Below are 14,457 nucleotides of genomic sequence, written 5' to 3'. Positions count from 1 at the left end.
GAAAGGAAGTAACAAATTTTAAACGTTACATGTTTCCTCTATTGAAAAAAGATATGCTAGTACAACCAACATATTTGATATCAATTCCATGATTGTTCATTCAATTTACAAATACGTATTTTGTTCGTTTAAATGTCTCAATGGTTTTTTATTTACTGACATCTGGTTTTGAAAACATATGGGGGGAGGGGGGTAATGTTACACTAACATTATATGCAATTATAGCGTTTCAATAAGTACAAAACAAGTGTAATGTTGACCTCTTTTGGTCGATGCAATGTACATCTTTGTATCAATCAAAAAATAAAAATACTTTCAAAACATCAAATCTAAAATAGAAATGCATTCGATTGGTTGCTACGATGTTGTGGTAAACAAACCTGGTGTAAGTTTAAATTTCTATTTCTAGATATTTCAAATATATGTAAAGACCACATGACTTGGGACTCATTTTGAACGATCAAATAATTTAGATTATACGAAATAATAATATTTATACGACAATGATACACATAGCGCGTGATTTTCGTCGGGTCTATAATGGTAACATTTCACTTGGATATTTGTAACGGAACATTATGCTTCATATTATTATTGATTATGTATGACTAAACGCTCACGAAGTTAATGTCAAATAAAATATAACATGATGTGCAAGAGTTTGTTTCTACTCAGAGTCACTTCTCTAATGTTATCATAGGATCACAGCAAATGTAAAATGTTCAATCGTACACTCATGGACAGTAAATGATAATCTGTTACAGTTTCGTTAACTCTGCGGAAGAACAACAACAAAAATACCTCACAATCACACACATGTCAAGACATATTGATAAGCGTAGCTAAAATCGGTCATCATCTTTTCGAATTTTGTACCTATTAAGATAATAAATCTCATACGGTTTCACAACATTTTATCATTAACGTCATATAGATACAAATTATGCGCATGTGTTCTATGTCATTGCGCAAACAGGGGCACATCTTGTCACTTCAATTTAAATTCAAGTCAAGTCTCCATTGCGACGACGATATTCTGGATCTTTATATAATACAATTAGGCATCTGATAAATATACCAAACAAGCCGGAAGCCATGATTAAAGCACCAGATAAGATAAAGACTGCTTTAAATTTCTCTGTCTCTTCTTCTATGTAGTCTTCTGCGGATTCTGTAATACAAAACAATAACACCAAATGATTATTTTATTTCATTTTCGTAAATATGAAACGGACTTAATGTTATATCAATTGCAATGTTAATAACAGAAATAGGGAATGTGTCAACGAGATACAACTAGAAAAAATAGCAGAAAGTAGCTGAATAGTGGTTCTCAACACAGCAAGAAATCCCAAAACTGGAGGCTGTCATTAACATTAAAAATCATACAAGACTAACAAAGGCCAGAGGTCTTTGTCCTGGAACAGGCTAAAAAAAGCGTTGAGATTAAACATGTTTAGTGAGATCTCAATCCTTCCCCTATACCTCTTGCCAATGTAGAAAAACAAACACACAGTAATACGCACAGTTAAATTGAGTTTAAAGGAAGTCCGAGTCCGATGTAAGAATAGGGGATAGTAGATTCGTTCAACGTTCTTTTTAAGGACAATCGTATAGACTACTGCATAACAGCATACAAGATTCTTTATCAGTCTAAGAGTAAATTCTTAATAAATATCATTTGAATCTAACCTTTTGCATAGGCGGATCCCATTTCACAAACCCCTGCTACAAAACAGACAATACCTAGACATACACGTGTGTTGTTCCTTCCGAATTCGTCCGGTATTACATCTAACATCATCCACAATATACAATCTAAAATACCAAATAAAGAAGTGCAATACATCTGAATAACGTGCAAAATGAGTATACACTTGCTGCAACGTTAACATCGATTTTCAATTAAAACATCGAATGCTTTTTGAAAAGTAGAAATCATAACCAATACAAACTATACAGAAATCATCCGGTTTGTTATAATTTAATTAGGGATGATTTGCTTTTTTTGTGTTGGTTATTTGGCTTGTTTTTGTTGTAGTGCTTTTGTTTTAGGTATTTTTTCTCTGTATTCACACCACTCCTAAAGCATTATATTTTACCTGAATTACTCCTATCATACTTACGTTTAGCCACTACAAATATAATGCCATAAAATACTATAAGGCCAAAGTCTGTGTATGGCAAGATTACACATGTAGCAAGGCCAGCAATAAAATTAATTGGTCCAAGTACAGCTAATATATTGGAAAGTGTTTGATTCTTCCATGCGCACATTACTAGTGAGGCACACGCAAATCCCATATAAGGCACAAATTTTGCTGTCATTAGCTGGTCAGAATCAAACGCCCATTTTTGGTTTTCTGTTAAATCTCTTATATCAGGAAGATGTTCAGCTATTGAAAATAAAAGATAAAATAATCAAGAATTAAGACATTATTTTTACATCGAAAGTAGTTTTTGCGACTATACATATACATGTACAACCAATATCATATTGGAATTAAAAGTCTGCCATTGTAAACTTACTGATTGCTAAACTAAATGGCTTGTTTTATGCATTTTAGTATTCTGTGTAAAGAATAAACATTCTATATCACAGTTTATCTAACCTAAAAAAAAAAGGAATAAGTATACATAATTTAGAATATGAAAGAAAATAGGAAGGGAGCTAATGTACGTAAGAATTTATTTCAAACAAAGCTCATTTTCAAAAAGTCCTGTCTTCTTTTCAAAAATTCACAGTATGAAGATAAAGAGATGTGATATGATTCACTGTATGATTATTTATGAGACAACTATTCTCAAGAGAACAAAGAACAAAGATGACAAATACAGGTCACTGCACATATACGGTACATGCATCCCATATATATGACCTGAGTGTTATAAACCTTAAGTTAGCTCCGTCCTTGCATTTCAAGATGCTACACGGTACCTAGTTTCAAGGACAATGATAATTGGTGGTGGGTATGGCTCAATACATCGAAACATCATTGCAATTAAGGGCATACGATACAGTTACAGGGAAGGTAATGACGTTGCTAACGTAAAATGTTATTTTCGCGAGGTCAAACTATGACATATCGGGAGAAGATGCATTTTTCGACTGATTTTTATCATTCAAACTGATTTAATTTGAAAACGAGTGCATGGACCCCTATTTTTTAAAACAGCAATTTGTTTCATTTTGCAAGGAGATTATGTGACCCAAATTTTATAAAACTGTAAATAGCGCAATTTTTTTAATTTTGATAAACATGCAGCAAAAAATTACGTTTTTTCCTCTATTCATGAACATTTGATAAATATAGAGTTATTTCGGAATAAAAATTGCATAATTTTTAATGAATGATACTTATAAAATACATAAATTACCGATTATTTAACAAAAAACAATTTGTGTTTATCTTTTAAAACAAAAAAGTTATGTCTTTCTTTCGAAAAAGAAAATACAGACACAAATCTGAATTTTGAGCAAATATACAAAATTTCGACCTCATTTTACTCAAAAAGTAGCACATGAAGGTATATTTTTTATTACATATTTGATTTAATCAGGTAAAAAATAGCCTATATGCAAATTTTCAGCAACTTGTAAAAACAGGTTCAAAACTGTATCGTATGCCCTTAAATGAAGTCGATGTAAGAATGTGGAAATTTGTGAATTCAACACGTGTTGCTGGAATAAACTTCCGTGCACATAACAATTATTTTTGGAATAACTTTCTGTGCACACAAAACGTGTTTCTGGAATAAATTTCCATACACATATCACGTGTGTCTTGGATAACTTCCGTGCATACAACACGTTATTCTAGAATAAACTGTCGTGCACACAACACGTGTTTCTTGAATAACGTACCTCAGGTACATTTAATAGCAAATGCTATGAAAGCCAACCACTTAAGGAGGCTCGCGGGCATAAGATTTTCAGAAAAATATTAAACTTTAATACATTACAAATTGCATTTATTACCTTAAGTAGTTGTTTGTTACTTTATCATATGGTACAAAAATCATTTCAAAAAATTAATTCGTGTTGGCCGCAGGTGACTTTTAAAATGTAGATATCATTGAAAAAGCTCCAAATTATCTCCCTTTGGTGCAAAAAAGCCATTTTTTTACATTAAAATTGAAATATCTTTTTTAACTCATATGTGACCTATATTTTTTATTGTTGTTTTCAAATAAGCTGTACATACATGTAAACTAAATAATTGTAAAATTGAAGCGATTTCTGTAATTAAGTTCTTTTTTTATTTCGATATTACCGCTACAATGTATTTCTCTTATTAGTTCAACAGAAAAAAAGGACATTAACAAAATTGTATGCTTCTTTCAAAGGCAGATTGTGAGCGTAAATGAACAGTGACCCCATTTTTTTATTTCATTTTTCTATTAAGTACATATAAGATAAAGTTCATTTATAAAAAAATATAGAGAAATCCTATATTAAATTTAAAAAAATTATTTAGACCCGCGAACCCCCTTAAAACATATGAGAACATAAAAATCAAACTGGCCAAAAACATATTAAACAATCAAAATTGTCAACTATGCATTATTTGAAAATATTGCTAATTGCAATAGCATCATTCAAATTACTGAAATGTGGACAGAACATATTTAATACAAATTTGTTCGAAGCAATTTATTTCTGTCAATATCAATACATAAATATTGGACATTATGAAAAACATTCCTGAAACGTTTTAACCTGATCCGAGCTATATTGTATTGATATGGAAAGAAAACAATTGTACTGGCATGAAAGAGTGATAACTGTGACTGGGAATTTGATATGCCAATATGACTGTGTTCTGTATATCCATATCACGATCCGCCTTGTCAGTCACTTTCCCCTGAAGTCCTTTCTGTATAACTGTAGAATTGACTGGTTAAGGCATGTTTGTCGGTCCTTCTCATTCGATAAACGGTTATGGGAACCAAACCAACAACCAAACACAGCTAAAATATGTCTACAGATCAGAACAGTTATGTTTTTCAACAGTAAACATGGGGCAATATTTCGAGCTATTATTCGCCACTAGTATAAAAAAAAAAAAATTGGTGAATATATTGTCCAGAGTATGCATGTGCAATTTTTTTTCACTAGAAAGTCAATATCTATGACGTGTGGCATTGTGTTGTGGCGATAATAAATTTATATTCTTATATTTAGTGTAAACAGAAGATATTGGTTGTAGAATTTCAATTTTGTGAACAATACCCCACAATATATTGTAAAATGGTTATTGATGCTGCTGTTTTCTTTAAAGGTTAGTACTATTATAGGTTGTTTTTTTCACTGGGAATTTTATATTATGATTATACAAAATAAGTACATAAAATGCAATTCAGAAAGCACGCATTGCCTATTTCTCGACTACTGTTTTACACCAATTGAAACATTTAAACAACTGCATCACTGGTTAGTATATGTAAAGTTTTGATCCAAAAATGGTTAGTTGTTTTTTTATATATATTATTCACTGCGCATCAACTTTTAAACTTCTAATCATCGAAATGTATGTGACCTAGCAAAATATATTTCATTTTTCCTATTCCATCAGTTTGGTAACTTAGCAATTACATTTAACGTTAAGTGGAGGACAATGTATATGCCGTTGGGACAATTTGGAGCCGAACTAATATAGAAAATACACTAGAAATATAATGAATGAAGAGTATAGGATAACTCAATTATGCCAAGTAAAAATATATAATACAATAAAAAATCATATACCATTTGCGCTAATAGTTTGTGATTCAAAACTCAGTATGCATTGCTTCTATTTTTAGCAAATTAATTTTCTCCCAACCATATCTTTATTACTTCATATTTTTATAATTTTTAAAATCAACTTAAGTAACATGTTCTACTATAATAATCTGTTTTGGGCGTATTCAGGTACTGACACAATATTTGCTTTCACTTGCATGGTTCTTAGCGTTACTTGTGACATTAAATTGAGGATAGCGCATCGAATGTACCAAACATATAAAAAGCTACCACTTTAAAGTTGAACACTTTCTATTTAACGACTTATTTTAATGCTGCTCTCTTTTCTTGTAACAGTAATGCTGAAAACTGTTTGCTTCCATCCTTGAAAGTTTGAAACCTTTGGCTTTCAAAAAAAGAAATGACAAAGATTCTAATAGATTATGTTTAAGCGTAAAATTGGAAACAGGAAAGACGGCGTGCATTTTTTGAAAATTTTTATTACTTACCAAAATCATATAACAAGAAAAACACAATGTACAGATAAAAAGTGAGATCCTTCACCAAGCCATTCCAGTCTTTTGGTGAGAAGTCTGAATACTGTAGATGATGATGCCGGTAGATCTTTTTAATATCCGGCTCCGGTTCAAGTTCAAGGGTGCGTATAAAACCACTAGCTATTACTGCTACTGCCATTCCTATAGCTTGGTAACGAAAGGTTAAACTCCATGGTAACACTAACTCGGGGTAATGGTTCTTTAATTCCAGCAGTACCGAAAATATGACATTTACCGCCGTTGTTGCTATATTAACAATAATTATTACTTTCACTCTTTTGGTAGAAAAATATTCTAAAACAACAACGAGAATCGCATATTCCATAAATCCGGTTCCTATTCCTGAAAAATAACAATTTAAAAACATTGGTCTGTTATCCTTTGATGTAAGACAAAACACAAATGTGTCCATAGTACACGGATGCCCCACTCGCATAATCATTGTCTATGTTCAGTGGACCGTGGAATTGGGGTCAAAAATCTAATTTGGCATTTAAATTAGAAAGAACATCGGATTGAGAACATGTGTATTAGAAAAAAACATCGTATAGAGAACAAGTGTATTAAGTTTCAAATTGATTGGACTTCAACTTCATCAAAAACTACCTTGACCAAAAACTTGAACCAAAAACTTAACCTGAAACTCGCACTATTATTTTCTATGTTCAGTGGACCGCGAAATTTGGGTCAAACATATAATTTGACATTCAAGTTAGAAAGATCATATCATAGAGACTATGTGTACTAAGTTTTAAGATGATTTCACTTCATCTTCAACTAACTTGACCAAAATCTTTAACCTGAAGCTGGACAGACGGACGAACGAACGAACGGACTAATGGACCCGCAGACCAGAAAACATAATGACACTCTACTATCGTAGGTGGGCCATACAAATGGATGAAGATATCACACGGCAATCAAAACAATAAGTCGACGACACGCAATACTATGGCCAATTAAAAATGGGGAAACAGAACAAAACACCATCGTTTTTAAAATATTAAATCAAACATTTTGGTCTGATAGTTTCAGAAACCGTTTTGTTGAGATAAAAGCCGGTTTAGTAACGTAAATGATTCATATAATTTTTAAAATAAGATACGTTATCTATGTTTGGCATTCTTATTATTGAATCAAAAATGGACACATTTCTTCAATTTGTTTTCCAGTGTAGAATTGGCTTGACAGTGATTAAAGGGACACCATCCAAATTCAAGCTTGATCTGTGTTTGATATGTAAATTTCATAGTGTTTAAGTTCCGTAGGAGGCTAATTGAAATTAGAAAAAAGAAAACCACTTGCGGAGGGAATGGACATACAGACATGCAAGGGAGAATATTTTGCTTTTGTCACCCAGCAGCAGGGGCATAAAAATATACCAGGGCAATGTTCATTTAAACATAAAATAAAAACATAATAAAATCGATGCAATAGAATTAATTTCTAGAATTGCTTGGTTTTGAATTACTTAATAGACTGTCACATACATGTGTGATCTTGATTCATGATTGATATTTGTCATGACATAATGCCTTTAGATAGAACCGTTCCATTGTTGGTAAAGCGTGAAAGGTCACACCCATGAGAATATTTCTTTTGCATTGCTATTTTTGTACTAACGATTACAACATAAATGAAATAGTATTTGATTTGAGAAAAAATTGACGACAATTAAGAAGATCTGCAAAAAAACCAAAAACAATGGGTTTCGATCCGGGATTTCCGTGTTTTATTCTCGTTATGTAATATATCCGCAGAGTCCTTTGTAGCTAATAATCCGATGTATTATTTTGCTCATTGTTAACGTCCTATAATTGCTTAGATTCAGTTTATTTTGACTCTGATAGAAATTTTATTATTTCATTGACAATTATATCACATTCACCTCATTTTTATAATATGTTTAACTGGTTTAACGATCCCTGGTTCCAACCCCACTTAAAAAACAACGGACATGTTACAGTATAAAACTATCTTATATAAAACAACACTCAAATATGTATGCCAATCATCTATAATACTACACGTTTTGCGACTACAATTATCAGCCTGAAATTCAAACACGAATCGCCGTATGATCTCTCTTTTCAGAGTACGAACAAATTTCTTTTCAAAAGTGTTTAACGTTTGTTTCTCTTCGTATTTTATGCCAAGGAAAACCAAGGAATGGGCCTCTTTAAAGCATTTATAAAAATCCTTATACATGAATTATTTATTATCAGACTTTCTGCAAATAGATATGGTAAAACATCGACCTTCAATCTAAGTAAACTATGATGTTTTTTTCGCCGCTAAAGCGGCACCATATGAGTTTAAACATCTTATTGTGTCCATATAGTCATATGGATCTAAAACATATTTTACTTGTCTGTTTGTTTGTTTAGTTTTTGTTTTAATTTTTTCATGTTAAAGTCGGTTGAAATTGATATTATCACATGTTGTGTAGTAACAGTTACAAAACCGAAAAACAGTCGGATTATTAGAAGGAATCTGAATCTAAAGCAGAATAAAACCAAAATATCTAAATATTATTCTATTTGTGTCTTCTACATGTAACTCACTTCACAGCCAATTATAGATATTCATCTATTTTTACTGATTTTTTCACTTTTTTTTCTATTTCACGGTGTCCAATTACAAGTACAACACCAAAATACCCCCCAAAAAAACACATTTAAAAAAAGGATATTAACCGTTGAAACGTATTTGTTGAATGTGAAGCTTATCATACAAACCTGTAAAATTCAAATACTATTTGAGAACTTTACCAAATTCTTTATTCGTAAATCGCGCCCCTTGAATCATTGAATAAGATGCTTTAAAGACTTACCGGAAACACAGCTAACTAGCAATGCTATCAAACCCCGGAGAGATGTTGTACACAGGGACGCTAACAGTAAACCGGAAGCTGCAGTGATACATCCTATAATTCCTACCATTCCGTATCCATACCGAATTGATATAACAGCCGCAAATACACCTGTGTAAGGACAAAACACACCATTTTGTATATTTATAGATTTTGTTTTACAATGTGTGCTTTTGCAATAAAATTGGTTTATTGGACAGTACTTAACATCCAGCTGCAACATCGCACATCAAGAATAATAGTGTGTTGATGGGGTACTATGATGATACCCGTCTTTACACTGGAAGCTAGGGCATAATGAACAAATGTTTTTTTCGCCATTGGTATCTCATCATTTAAGACAATTGACACAGACATGTCACACTTCTCTGAAATATTATTTCGGCTCTTTACAAACAAGACTTATAAGTGTATGTTCTCAAAACTCGGCGTACCTGAGGATTCAAAAGCACTTATTGACTTTGAAGTCGTTAGATTTACCCGGCTTAGGATCTACATTAGTACCTCCCATACCCAAGGAGAGCAAGTTAATTAAATTATATTGTTACTGTAATTGGTAAAAAACAAAATTTAAAAAAAATTATGATCTCATACATGTACGTTGTCGGATTAAGATTTATTCTTTGAATACACTGACGAGATAAATACTTGGAAAATGCATGTGTCTACATTTTTACATTTCTATACCTCATAAAAATCAGAATTTTTACATAGCTACCTATTAGACCTGAAGTTTGGTGTTCCGTTATTTTAATTGCATGATCATATATCATATACAAACTAATTTGTTTTACCTCCAAATTTTGAAAAACCACTGTAAACATTGTATATATCCTGTGCAAGTTCTTTTCCTACTTCGTCCGAGAAACCATCAGAATGTAGAATTATATTTCGTATGAACTCTTTGCAGAAGTTTAGAAAGAAACAAACGCCGACCATTTTCCATGCAGGTATTCCGCCATCAGGGGGATGTAGTACAGATATCTTCTTGCCTCTCCGCTTCTTTTGATCATCTGGGCTGGAAATCCGGGAACTTGTTGTAACATGTATGTCCTTATAAAAAGTGTATAATATATAGAATAATTTAATTAATATTGAGACTGTAAAACTAATTAAAATTGCGAGATTTATCGTTGCGATTTCAAGAAAGTGTGCATACAAACAATACTGCCAGGGTCTATCCTATTCCGTCGAATTTTGCAATATCTAAATTAAACATCGCAAGATTTTTCAAATTAGTAGTATACACAAAACATTAGGACAAACATGTAATGGATAGTTGTCTCATTGCCAATTATACCAAATCTCCGTATGTATATGACAATAAGAAAGTGCGGTATAGGGGTATCATAATCAAACTATTCTCTCGCTGTGTTGATCCTAATGGTGGTCTTGGACTGTTTTTAGTCTCTGGTCTGGGTAATTCTTCGACATATTCCCCTTTCCATTCTCAATTTCAGTTAAAAAAAAACTAGAATTAACTGCAACTATACTTGTCTGATATGATTATCTTAAATATAATGCTGTTAAAGAGTAACAGCTTTTGGAGTACCAAAAATATGGATTTAAAGTAATTGGTTACCGTCAAAGAAAAAGAAAGTACAGGTACTTCTCTAAATCCTGGTATCTATGAAGACGTTATAAACAGACTTTTCTTTAAAAGTTTGGTAAGGCCAAATGAAAGTTAAAGAAGTGCGTATACGATTCATTGTAGTCATTTTTTTTTGGTATTACACGTCCTAATGATTTCCCTTTTCTTAGCTATTCATATAATTCATATAATTTTTCGATTTTTTTTTATAATTAAAGGCGTTAAGAAACCTTGGTGACCCCACAGTATAAATGTCTATCGTAGGTACGTCGTGAACAGTGCTCGTTACAGACAAAAGTTCACGTAAATTGTCCCAGTCAATGGATGAATTTAATGTGTCAATCAATGGCCTCAGCCACACTGTTTTGAATTTCATTCTATGGGTAAAAAAAATAATAATCTCAAACTTCTTCAGCGTGAGATTCATCGAATTAATAGATTTCATAACCAATTGATGCACAAAGACAGCACGTGCATTTTGGTGCCATTGCGTAGGAATTTCAACATCCAGCTTAACACAATTAAGTGTACGTCTTGTCATTGCTTTCTGTTAATAAATCATAGTTACATAGTTACACCGAACATTTGTTATACATGTAGTCTGTCAATTTGTGTCTCCCTAGTTACAGTTGTAAGTAGTTTCTGTATTTCGTTATATTTGAATAACTATTATAGTACATTTAATGGATCTTTCTTCAATTTTCACTTTACATATCTAGACAATTAATGCAGAAATTTAATCAATCAAGAAATCTGAGTATTGCAAGTATAAATGTTCTTCTATCTCCATTACTAACAGTTACATCTATACGTGAAACCAAATTTGTTCGACTATTTCTAATTTTAATTAAGGTGTCAGCGGCACTATATAATACACAGTATGTTTATGTTTGTTTTATGCATAACAAATGATTAAGTGCTTCTCTCAATCAAAGGGTGATTCAATCAAATATTGATTTGGTTTTTTTAATTATAAAATTTCATATTTAATGTATTCACAAAAATGTATTTGGCCTTTTTTACTTTTTGTATTCGATCGTCATTAATAAATGTGTCTTAATATCAATTATGTGGTCATTTTTATAAATTTCCTGTTAACAAAACGTTTTATTTTTCGAAAAACTAGGGATTTTCTTATCCCAGGCATAGATTACCTTAGCTGTATTTGGCACAATTTTTTTAGAATTTTAGATCCTCAATGCTCTTCAACTTTGTACTTGTTTGACTTACTAGTATATAGATATTTTGATATGAGCGTCCCTGATGAGTCTTATGTAGACGAAACGCTCGTCTGGCGTACACAATTATAATCCTGGTTCCCTTGATAACTATTAAAGAAACTGTTACGTTTGGTGTACTAAATCCTGGTATCTATAAAGACGTTATAAACAGACTTTTCTTTAAAAGTTTGGTAAGGCCAAATGAAAGTTAAAGAAGTGCGTATACGACATTGTAGTCATTTTTTTTTTGTATTACACGTCCTAATGATTTCCCTTTTCTTAGCTATTCATATTTTCTCCCGTTTTCATTCTACAGGCAAATTTAGCTCATAAGACCTTCACTTGAATCTCACATACTGTAACATCTATTTAAAAAGTCACGTAAAATTCACATCAAACGAACTTTACATGAAACTGGCGTAAATTTATAATAACCTGAATTTCACACGATTTGAGATTCGCATGAAACTACAAAAATATATATGAAATCTGATTACTGGAATTTCAAGTATAAGTTCGCTAGAGATTAATGATCACATAAATCTTAATCCACGTGAAATTAACGTGAGTGAAATTTCCCTTGTATATATAATCTTCTGTTCTATATAAAAAAATGTTCTTTATCCCTTCCTTTTCATCAAATGTTTCAAGACATCACTTCCAAAAACGCCACGTTTTGCTAATTGGAGTAAGACTTACCTCTTCATCTTCAACGTGTATAATGTCCGAAGCAGACTGACCAAAGGATGAATTATTTCCAATGGTCGAAACTAATTTTAAAGCATCCATCCGTAGGACATGATACAGAAAGAATCATCCACTGACGGAACAATCATTTTCATAACTAGACATGTCCCATGTTGTTTGTGTAGCATGCTGCAAATTTTCTAATTGATAAAATGACATTCTAAACGTATACAGGTTTGAATTATTAATGAATTTAATTATATTAATAAGTAAAACCATAAAGATGAGACTAAGCATGCAGTTTATAATTATTAAATGTCTGCATATGTATTACATTTATATGAAAAGTATGGAAGCTAGAAAGACAAAATAAGTGCTTTATTCTACTATAGTGTATTTATAAGGTATAATTTTCATTAAAATTATTACCAATGTTGTGCCATCGTAACCTGACTCTCCCTAGTGTAATATTTCTGTATTGTCATACACATAATGCTTGATCAATAACACCTATTGTTATATCATAATAGAGAATGACATTTCAAATAGAATGGGAGAAAATAGAAATAATTGAAAATATCTGTTAGTCGTAGCAGTGCATAGATGGATAAACTCGACCAACTTTGTATGGTCACGATTTATATCTACGTCAATTTTTAAGAATCGTCTAGGGAGTGCTACGAACAACAAGTCGTATACAGACATCTGTCATGTTTTTTTCAAACTTTGCTTGATGGTTAATAAGCATATATTTGCTAACTATAACTTTCAATCGTCTCTTTTAGTGTATAACGTCCTGAATTAATTAGTATGTAAAAACCTTGTTTATTTATAAAGTTCGGGTTTTACCATGTAAAACCGATGAATGTACGGCGGTATAAGATTAAAATCATTAGAAATAGTTAAATATGGAGAGAAAAAACTCAAACGAGCTTGGTATTGCGCTTAGGGGCCTTTTAAAGCTGACTATGAGGTATGGGCTTTAACGTCTTATAGGGGCCTGTTATAGCGAGTATGCGGTATTGGTTTTGCTTATTGTTGAAGGCCGTTCGGTGACACATAGTTGTAATAAATTCTGTATCATTTGATCTATTGTGGAGAGTTGTCTCATTGGCAATCATGCATATCACAAAAAGGCATCTTCTTTTTATATCGTGTTTCTATTCATGATTTCCCCCACTGCTTACAGGGAGGCTATTGGACCAAGTGTAAAGTTGTAGTCGTCCCTTTAACATATTGAAGGACCTCAACATTATATGGTTGGCTACCCTATGAAATGTATTTGTCACAGAGGATCACGGATACGTTCAAATTATCCTGGCTATAATACCACCCTCTCTCCCTCGATCGTGACTTCACCGACTGAGAATTATCACATAACTTGTACTTGCCATGAACAACACGACGATTGACACAAATAGACCAGTGCGGATATGATTACAAAAATGTATATTTCCAAATTACTCGATACCACTTGCAGTTTTTGATGATCGGTTACTCCGTCTTTAGTTTTCTGTGTAGTTTTGTAGATTGTTGTGTCTTGTCGTCGATTTTTTATTGCCATGTTTTTGTCTGTTTTTCTTCGACATATTTTTTCTTATTGTCTATTTAGTATCATTTGAATTATTTCTATAAATTTGATGTTTAAAAGAAGATCTTTCATAGTTATACGCTTATACCTAAAAACTTCAAAGCCGTGTTTGCATATTTAAAAAAAAAAAAATACGTGAGGATCTGTTAGAATTAAAATTAACCTTCAAAACTTTCCCCTCTCTAGACTATCTAAGGTAAACTTTGCCAGATAG

General features: G+C 32.0%; 1 long non-coding RNA gene across 1 annotated transcript; it reads right to left on the bottom strand.

Moving 5' to 3' along the window:
- Positions 1–1,018: 1,018 nt before the first annotated feature.
- Positions 1,019–12,872, bottom strand: LOC143081660 (uncharacterized). The gene is made up of 7 exons (XR_012980012.1): positions 12,665–12,872; positions 9,949–10,207; positions 9,116–9,265; positions 6,235–6,624; positions 2,127–2,396; positions 1,693–1,818; positions 1,019–1,171 (listed from the first exon to the last, which is right to left on the bottom strand). It is a non-coding gene; the product is annotated as an uncharacterized LOC143081660 (long non-coding RNA).
- Positions 12,873–14,457: the final 1,585 nt, after the last annotated feature.

This window comes from Mytilus galloprovincialis, chromosome 7 (assembly GCF_965363235.1).
Source record: "Mytilus galloprovincialis chromosome 7, xbMytGall1.hap1.1, whole genome shotgun sequence".
Classification (NCBI taxonomy): Eukaryota; Metazoa; Mollusca; class Bivalvia; order Mytilida; family Mytilidae; genus Mytilus; species Mytilus galloprovincialis.
Note: the sequence above shows the minus strand (reverse complement) of the source record. Positions and strands in the feature narration are given on the sequence as shown.